This window comes from Neolamprologus multifasciatus, chromosome 20 (genome assembly GCF_963576455.1).
Source record: "Neolamprologus multifasciatus chromosome 20, fNeoMul1.2, whole genome shotgun sequence".
Lineage (NCBI taxonomy): Eukaryota > Metazoa > Chordata > Actinopteri > Cichliformes > Cichlidae > Neolamprologus > Neolamprologus multifasciatus.
In genome coordinates this window covers 28,413,411-28,422,975 of record NC_140458.1, presented here as the reverse complement: position 1 = coordinate 28,422,975, position 9,565 = coordinate 28,413,411, and the positions used below count along the sequence as shown (strand labels likewise).

General features: G+C 38.4%; 1 long non-coding RNA gene across 1 annotated transcript; it reads right to left on the bottom strand.

The window, feature by feature from the left end:
• Positions 1-504: 504 nt before the first annotated feature.
• Positions 505-7,165, bottom strand: LOC146495120 (uncharacterized). The gene is made up of 2 exons (XR_014871579.1): positions 3,397-7,165; positions 505-3,347 (listed from the first exon to the last, which is right to left on the bottom strand). It is a non-coding gene; the product is annotated as an uncharacterized LOC146495120 (long non-coding RNA).
• Between the last annotated feature and the right edge of the window lie 2,400 nt (positions 7,166-9,565).

Genomic DNA, 9,565 nt, shown 5'->3' with positions numbered 1-9,565 from the left:
ATTCTGATTAAACTGCCACAAGTAATGCTAGCTCATACATGGCAATCGTTAACGTGCGATTAGATGAGTTGACCTATATGGCTTCATCAAAGCAAAAACAGCAACAATACTGCTACTAATATTAATAATAATGTAAGGAGAACAACCTCAGGAAAGCAAAGAATCACGGGCCCAGAGTTAATTCATGTACATGGACGATTACCTGACACCTTCCGTCGACTACAGAAAGTGTAGGCAAAGCGCGCCAGGCATTCACTCAGAGTTTATTATATACTGCCCTCTCACGTAACACTCATGGGTGGAGTACAAGTTAGGAAAAAACAACTTCTTATCTGCTGCTTGCATACGAGGCTGCACAGGATGCAACCTTGCAAGACGAAGATGAACAAGTTGATTAACGATCTTGTAGTGGGTTAGAACAATACATGTGGGTGTTATCTAAACTTGAGCAACTTCCTCATGTGATCACTTTGTTGCAGCTAAAGAATTTGCTGACACGCTATGTACAGGCATTACTGTGCAATTTAAATAAGCTAAAACATAAAGGTAATAAGGTAAAATCTTTTCACATTCCAGCCTGTTTTTAGCAATTTAAATTGTACGGCAAAACACATATCATTTATCAGGACATAACTTCTTACAACATGTATTTTCAGTTAGTTCATCATAGAATGCATTTGCTGGTTTTTATGGGCAACTTAGACACTTGTCTACATCATAGTCATCAGTAAGTAACTACTTGTCTTTCACATTTTTAGTTACTACATAATTAGTTGCACTTCATCTTCATTTAACAAATAGGAAAAGAAGTCTTCATGATCTTCATCGGTTTGTGGTACATCTGCGTATGTTGTGAGTGATAAACTTATCATCTGTGAAATTACAGCCTTTAAACAAGGTATAACACAAGTAAAGAAAAGCAAAATAAAATAAAATATAATAAAGTAAAATAAAACCAGGAAAACTCCAACGCCGATCAACAGTCTCTTTAGAATCTGAAGCCATGTTTAAAGAATGTACATTATCTGGCATGTAGGTGCAGCACATGGTGTTGAATAAGACACACAATCCTCCTTTCTCAGCCAGGATCATGTCCAGTGCTACACGATATTGCATTACAGCAATTCAGAGAGCGTCCATTTCTTGCTTATGTCCCTTGTTGACCTTGCAGGATGCATTGAGGAACAAGCCGAATCTATAGTCCAGTGTCCAGTGTCTCACTTCCGAGAGCATGTTTTCCAGTCCCTATCCATGGGAAAAGGGCGTGGAGAACTTTCTGTCCTGTGATAGGAATACTTATGACTCTTCTACTGCAGAAAAAACCCCTCTGTGGAAAGGGTGGTGGGTCCAGTTATCTTACTGCTGTTATGATCCCAGCAGTCTTCAGAGTGTCATCGTATGCACAGTACAGTGACACAGCATTAGGTGATGTTCATAGGAAACTGCTGTTATCACCACCATAGCTTCTGGTTCCTGTGCTTTTCACAGAATCATGATGTTATCCTTGGACTCCCCCTGCGCTGTCGATGGAGCTTGGCACGCTCCCCTCATCCTTCAGGTGCCCGTCTGTTGTCCAAAATCTCCTCTGTTGGCCTCTGGAAATCCCCCTTGGCACAGTTCTCATTCCAACGCAGCTTCGTGGTCCTTGCTGCGGCTCCAAAGTCTAATCTCATGATGGGCCCCAACCAGCTCGACTTTTGACCTCAACCACTGCCTGGGCTGTCAGCTATGCCTGGAATGGTTTTTGCTTCACACCGGGCCTCTGAAGATTTCTCAGGAGATGACTGCTGCACCTGTATTTCCTTGCTAGGAGGAAAAACTTCTATTTGGAGAGCATGTCAACAATCATCAAACCACATTCTTTAGTTCAGTGAACTTCACTCATCAAAGCCTCATCTGAACATGAATGCACCACTTGCATAGGTTTGATACCCGTTGAATGAACTGTTAATCACACAAATCGCTGCAAAAATCATATAAAATATAGTTTAATGTTAATTCATTGTTTCATGTTAATCCTGGGCCCCTCCTCTTGACGCATGGACACTCCCATGAGTCAACTCATCAAAACCAGATTCCTGTCTTAAAGAAAAAGGTTAGCTAGATCATGTCCCAGGCAACATCAGGGCATCTCCCCCTCTGGAGCAGCACCACCTCGGATCTATAATCCTGCAGTAAAAGATGTTAGTGTGATTTGCATATTAAGTTTGCTTAAAAACTGGCTCCGCCAGGAGCCTGCATACACACCATCATGGTCTGAAAAACAAGATCTGGAAGTGAAATCAAAATAACCTTCACATTTTCCCTAAAACACAGTGTAACAGCATCACCACTCATAACCTGTAAACACAGTTTCTTCACACATAAACCCAGAAATCTTGTAGTAGAAAACATTAACTAGTTGTTCTGGTATAAATCACCTGATCAAATCACAAGAAGAATTGTAATGCTGTAGGAAAGAAATGTAAATGTTAACGCTGCGCAGGTGTATACACTCTTTCTCACAGTAATCTCTATGAACAACACAAACCCATGAATAACACACCCCTGGTAGATTCACAGACACAGAAAGTGGCATTTAAAAGTTAAATCGGTATGCAACCTCGGATGTTGCTGTCATCTTTCTGCTCCTGTAAAAAGAAACACATAAATTCATCCACCCTTTTGTCCTGTCTAGGTTGAGGTTAACTTTGAGTCGTGGTCAAGTCTTGTCAGCTTTTACCAGTCAGTCAGTTTGTTTTTATTTCCATTTATTCATTCATTCATTCATTCATTCATCCATTCTTTCTTTGCTGATAGTGGAAACTATCGCCGCATTTGATTTCCACCCTCAGCAAAATGACGTCATTTCAAAAGAAAAAGAAGAATTTTAGATCGGATTACCTCGCTGAATCCTTTTTAGGCAGGGACTCTCATTTTCTAATCGTCCCAAATAAGTGGCTTTCTCCTGAGCCCATTTTAATGTGGAGAAACTCACTTGTAACAATTTTCTTGATGACGTATCGTATAGCGCTTCTAATCGTGCAGATCTGCTGAGAGAGATTATCGAACAAAACTTTCAGTGCACTGTGAAAGTATCAAAATAAAAAGGCCTTGTTACGTCATGACACAAGCTCCTCATCTCAGGAGGGTAAATCATACCATTAGCATGGTTTATCATACTATCATACTAATTGGCAGGCTCAACTTCACAACAAAAGAAAAATCATCAGCTAGATTCACTCCGAACCAACCATCAGCTGCACAACACACAACATAAGCCTAATATATTATTAGCTATGAGTTTAATCCCCAGATCTGTGCTTCTCACTCATTTAGGCCACACACACCCATTTTATTCAGTTTTCCTTTTTTCCTGTCATCATAAAACATGTGACATGTTGTCATGCACTTCACAAAAGAAGTTTGTTCTGACGTATTCAGAGTTGTGTATCTAGGTACAGGATACACTCACACATCAAAACAGGAAACTCAGTGTTTTAGAGTCTCCATTCTAACAAACTCCAACACATCTCATTCACTCGCGCTAAGATTCAGTCACCTTTCCTCAATCTAAGAACGATCAACTAATTTGCATATCAGCTATTAACCCACTAAGATGACAGGACAACAGAAATGCATATTCAAAATGTAATCACAAAAATAGAATTTCCCTCATACAGTAAATTACTTGTGCTGCATCAATCAAGCAGAAAGCATCTCCCAATTTACTGTATTAACAACTAAATTTATTGTCTGATTACTGGTTGGTCAAACCAGAATCTTTTTTCCCACAAAAGTTAAACTGTTGTCCTGCAACCTAGAGAGTCAATTTTTATGATTATTGGATAAATTCAGCATTTGATAACAAGTGTCTGTTAAATTTACACTATTTTAACACTGATGAGAGATAACAAGCTAATTTTCATTGCATGTGTGTTTGTGTTATTAGGCAGGTTTAATGCATGTCTGTGGAGCTGCATATCCAGCAGAGCATGTTCTTAAAGCTGCCTTTCTCTGCTATTATTTAATCATTTTGTAACTGATGTGCTATGAGTCCACTGATCTTTGCATCACACTAAGTGACTTGGACAAGATGGTAAACAGACTCACATGCTTAAGATGTTGTCTAATCTTCATGAGTTCTCTTGTATTTGGAAGTGTTAGTAGGGTTAATGCATGTTCTGCTTGTGTGTGTGTGATTTTGTATGTTTCTTTTTGCAATGTTTCAGACTCTTTCACAATTTTCCCACTTAAGCAGTCAGTTTTCTTTTCCCCAGGTTTGCTAACCCAAATTTTGATTTCCCAGATTAAACAACAAAATTCCTATGTGTTCTCACCACTCCTCTCACTCTGTTGTCCTCTCCCACTTCAACAGTCCAATAGCAGGCAGTTCTCCTTCAGCTTTGTCCTGTGTTTCACTGTCTCTTCTTGCCATTTTCTCCAAAGGTGGCAAATGTCAAACTCCAACAGTCTCCTCAGTTCTCCTCAAACGTTCTTTTCACATGCACAGAGAATTTGCAGCTTGTTGGGAACACAGTGCCAGTCATCCAATCATTCAGGATGATGGGTTTGCTCTTCTTCTCTGATGCTGTTTGTCCACACTGCTGCTGCTTGCTGGGACTCTTTGCCCAGGACTTTGCTGCTGTCTCTTTATCTGCCATGTCATTGCTCTTTGGAGCTGCATTCCTTGTCTTCAGGGAGGAGTGAGAGCTCGCTTGTGAGTTTGAGAGACACATGGTGCTGTAAATAAGTCAGCCAGAAACTTGGCCTGAATGTTTTCTAATGATGTTAAACTATAACTTTCAGGTCTGCTTGTCACCTGAAAGTGACAAACTAAAACATGTTCATTATTATTATCACTGCTTAACCAACACACACAACTCTCTCTCTCTCTGTTTTTGTGAATTGTCCTTTCTTAAAAGCAGAAAATGAGATTGTAGTTGCTCTTGGCTGATCAACACAAAACCTTTTTCCTATGATTATTTTTCATCTACAATGTAAATTTTGTCTCTTTTCTACTCTTTTTTTTTTTTTTTTTTTTTTTTTAAATAGCTGGTGACCTGCAGAATCACCGCTCTCACAATCAGAGGCAATTACTTTTACACAGCGCACAAAAACACTGTGACGTCAGACACATTAACACTCACTTTTTTCATCTGCGTAAATAAATCATTTGGCCAATGGCATGTGCTATCGTGATCCATAAATATGATCACAAGTTTATTTAACTATTTTTCAACCCTCCAAAACAAATAAACAAAAACATGATGCTATGAACACTACACACATGAGTCAAGATGCAGGAAAACTGCTCACGGAAACTCTGCACACTCCAGTTATCACAGTTATCATAGTTCTATTTCCCTCTCTTTGAAGAGTTCTCAGCCAGCTCCTGATCTGATAATGTGTAGCTTGCTCATCAGCTCAGAAAAGACCAAAACGCAACCTCACACAGTGGTTGCGTGCTTTGCCCCACAGTGGCAAAGACTTGCACTTTCATATTCAATTCAGCTTCTCCGTCATGTAGTTTTCAGCTGTTTCATACAGGGTTCAGCATATTAGTTGTTATTATAGGTTTGCTCTATATCTCAGCAAAGTCTCATCCAGGATGACAAGTTTTCAAGCAGGTCAAGTGCCTCTATGCACTTAATTAGTTAAAATATTTACCTATTTTACTTCATATGTCATTGTACTGAATTTGAGCAACCCTAAGCTTAATGCAGATTACTTTCAACAATTATCCACCTCACATCATGACTGACTGAGGTGCCTCTTCATATTAATATTATTTTATCATTAACACCAATTTACAGGTTGTTATCCTTGCTATTATTAGTATGAATACATTAAAGATAAGTTGTAATTTAATTTTGCCGTTCGTTTATTTTTCATTATTCAATCGGGTCTGTTTCCAACCCTTTTTAAACTACTTTAAACTACTTTGATCTCCATGTATAAACACTAATTTGTCCGGCGCCTGGACATTTTTCTCTAGCCACTGCTCGTCAGCAGTGAGTTTGGTGGGCTGATTACCCATTATCACACAACTGCAGAGCCGTCTCTGGCACGAGACGCGGGGGTGGTTGCTGACACGCCCTTCTACTTCATACTACTCATGAAGCGGTGCCAGTTTTATGGGATGAAACCCAACCTTTCCCCTTTGTCACCAGTACTTGAGCTCCTTACAGTAAATAAAAAGACAGTAACAATGGAAGTAGTTCAGCAACTTAATGTGCTGTCAAAAAAAGTTAACTTACTTCCGACACACAGAAAACACAGACATTTATACACAGTCGCGCAGATCCTTACGGCGGATCACTCCTAAACCCTTACGGCGGGTGAGACCTTTAACGTGTTTTACTTTACAATCCTTTCGGCGGATTAGTCCTATGAGCTCTTACAGTGGGTCAACCTTATTACACGTATTTTTAGAAATCCGTACAGTGGATTAGACTGTCAACCCTTTCATTTTACGCGAGTGTGATTGAGTGGATTCTTTACCTTCCAAGATCTTTCCGTCTATGTTTGAGGTCTTTCACTGGATCCCAGCGTCGTGGACCACTGATAAGAACACCGGCCACTCCTTCCATGGAGGAGGGTGTCAAAAAACCTCGGTGCGGGGTCCCAATGACGACAGGATACAGCGTAGATCTCTGGTTTTGAGTCACAACAATCGAGTTGCTTTTTCTAACTCCGACTCGGAGGACCAAGAAATGTAAGGAGAAAAACCTCAGAAAAGCAAAGAATCACGGGCCCAGAGTTAATTCATGTACATGGACGATTGCCTGACACATTCCGTCGACTACAGAAATGTGTAGGCAAAGCGCGCCAGGCATTCACTCAGAGTTTATTATATACTGTCCTCTCACGTAACACTCATGGGTGGAGTACAAGTTAGGAAAAAACAACTTCTTATCTGCTGCTTGCATACGAGGCTGCACAGGATGAAGCCTTGCAAGACGAAGATGAACAAGTTGATTAACGATCTTGTAGTGGGTTAGAACAATACATGTGGGTGTTGTCTAAACTTGAGCAACTTCCTCATGTGATCACTTTGTTGCAGCTAAAGAATTTGCTGACACGCTATGTACAGGCATTACTGTGCAATTCAAATAAAGCTAAACATAAAGGTAATAAGGTAAAATCTTTTCACAATAACCCTATAGAGAAACACACTAAGTGCACAATCCATTTACTGACTAACCTGTATGCACCACTATAGTTTAGTAGCGTTATCTCCAAAACCCATATCTTATTATTATAAATGCCTTAATCTTAACCTAGAAACTAAGTCGCCGGCTTTAAGAAGACTTTGCTGCATGAGGACTGATAAGAACATGCCAAAAGTTGCCCTTTGGCATGACAGAAAGCAGCGCTGTAAACAGAAATCAGGGTAGCACTTTTTATTATAGTTGCTAATAATGTAATAATTGGAGTAATTAAGTGGAAAAGGAAGAGTAATAATTTGGCAATAGAGAATTAATTACCAAAAGAAATAACACAGGACACAGGAATCAGTGCTGGTGTTGATATCTGTTCAACAGCTACAGATGAAAAATACAAATGTCAGTGGAATTGAGAAACAATCAGACTTGGGCACTTCTGAAATCTGTACAAAATGTAATGGAAATCATTCCATGGTAATATGTTATTACGATATTTCTGCTTAAGTTGGCCATCCTTTATTCACTTAGAACACGACATTGTGGACAAGGTTTAATGACAATAGTCTTTATTTTGTGGCAATTGGAATGTCAAGGTCAATACAGTTGTTTCTGTTATAAATTAACCAGGAAGTATTGTAATGGACTTTGATCAGTTTCTTAATTTGTGTAAGTCACATGCACTGAAGACATTCTGGTTTTTCTTTTTGTCGCTAGACCACTTCTAAGTCAGGTCAAAACCAGACTTAATTCAGCGCTTGAAGTTTGTTTAGAAAGAAGACTGTTCCAAATGGATACTATGGATCAAGACCGCTTTCAAGCCAAGTGTGACTGAAAGAGTGGCAGCTTTTGTGTTCATATAAACTTGTGCATGGATTTGGAAACAATTTAATTTAAAGTAGCCCCACAATTAGATAAAAACAAATATTAGCAGAAAAACTGCTAATACTGTGTTTTAAACAAACATGTCTGAGGAACAACATATGTCCACATCGACTGTCAAGTGAGTTACAATTTTTGATCTCAGTGTTATTATGCAAACTAAACTTCTAAATATTTTGCTAAATATTAATGTACTTGATGTTTTAAACTTGAATGTGAAGACTAATGTACAAATGTTGATGCAATTTCTATGTTTTCTTGTGGCTTTGTGGGTTTTCTTTAGGTACTCTGGTTTTTCCTTTAGTCCAAAGGCAAGCTTGTTAGGTTAAATTGTGACTCAGAATTGCCTGTGGATGTGAATGTATGTAGGGGAGGGTACTGTCACTGATTTCTCTAACTAAATCAATTCGGATTTTTAAGGTACAACACGATTCGATCCCCAATCCGATTCAATTCAATCTTGGCTCAGACAGTCAGAAATATTATAATTGTGATCATTTATCAGTACATTTTATATCTCTATATAAAAACAAAGCTGAAACTTGTGCAGATGCCTTTTATCAAAGTAACTGAGGATAAAACTTACCAAAAAAAAAAAAACATGAAGGAGACTTTCCTGTCCTGGCTTGGAAGCAAAACAGGAAAAGTAGAGGGAATTCATGAAATGTTTTTCAAATGTGAAGTGTTGTTTTAATCATCTTTTGCTGCCGATTCAGTGAATTTTAGTTGGAGAGTGATGAAACCTGCAGCTTTCAGCACCTGATGGCTTGTCTGTGTAGATACTGTCAGGTGAATCAGCCAAGCTTTGTTTACAACATTTTCTGGAATTACCTGTTTGGTGTGTGTTGAAATAGTTTTGTGAACTCTAAGCAAAGATTCTGGCGTTTCTGGCAAAATACATTTGTATTTACACATTGATTCAGGATTTAACAATATAGCAATATTCAAACTAAAACTGATTTGAATAAATTTTTTAAGCCCACCCCTACATGTATGGTTGTCCTTCTGTCTGTCAGACAGCATGTTAATGCAAAGTTAGCCAAGAATCCAGACCTCAGCCCAGGTCTGAGGTCTGGGTTCGCTTAAATACATACAGTGTAAATACATTCAAGCTTTGTCTTATAAAAGCATTTTCTAATCTGTTTGAAAGTCCACTTGAGCCCCGAAGACCAGACTCTCGAGCAGAAAATTATATTAAATATATTAAAAATAATTTTAATTTTATCCTCCAGAAAGTTACAACTCCTAAAACCTTAACCTAAAATCACTGTTATTATTAAATATGGGGAAAAAAACAAACAAACAAACTATAAAACAGCCTTCGAATATTTTTTGTCAGCAGTACGTCTGTCATGTTCATACGTCTAGGATTCAAGGTGTTAAGAATTTAAGTTAAGATTGGTCAAGCAAACATATTAGTTAAGCGAGGAGTTCTAAATTACTGTTTATTTAATTTTCTTTGTTTTGGTTTTAGTTTGTTTATTAGTTACATTTTCAGCTTAATATATATTCTTTAATATTTTGAGTCTTTCTTCAGT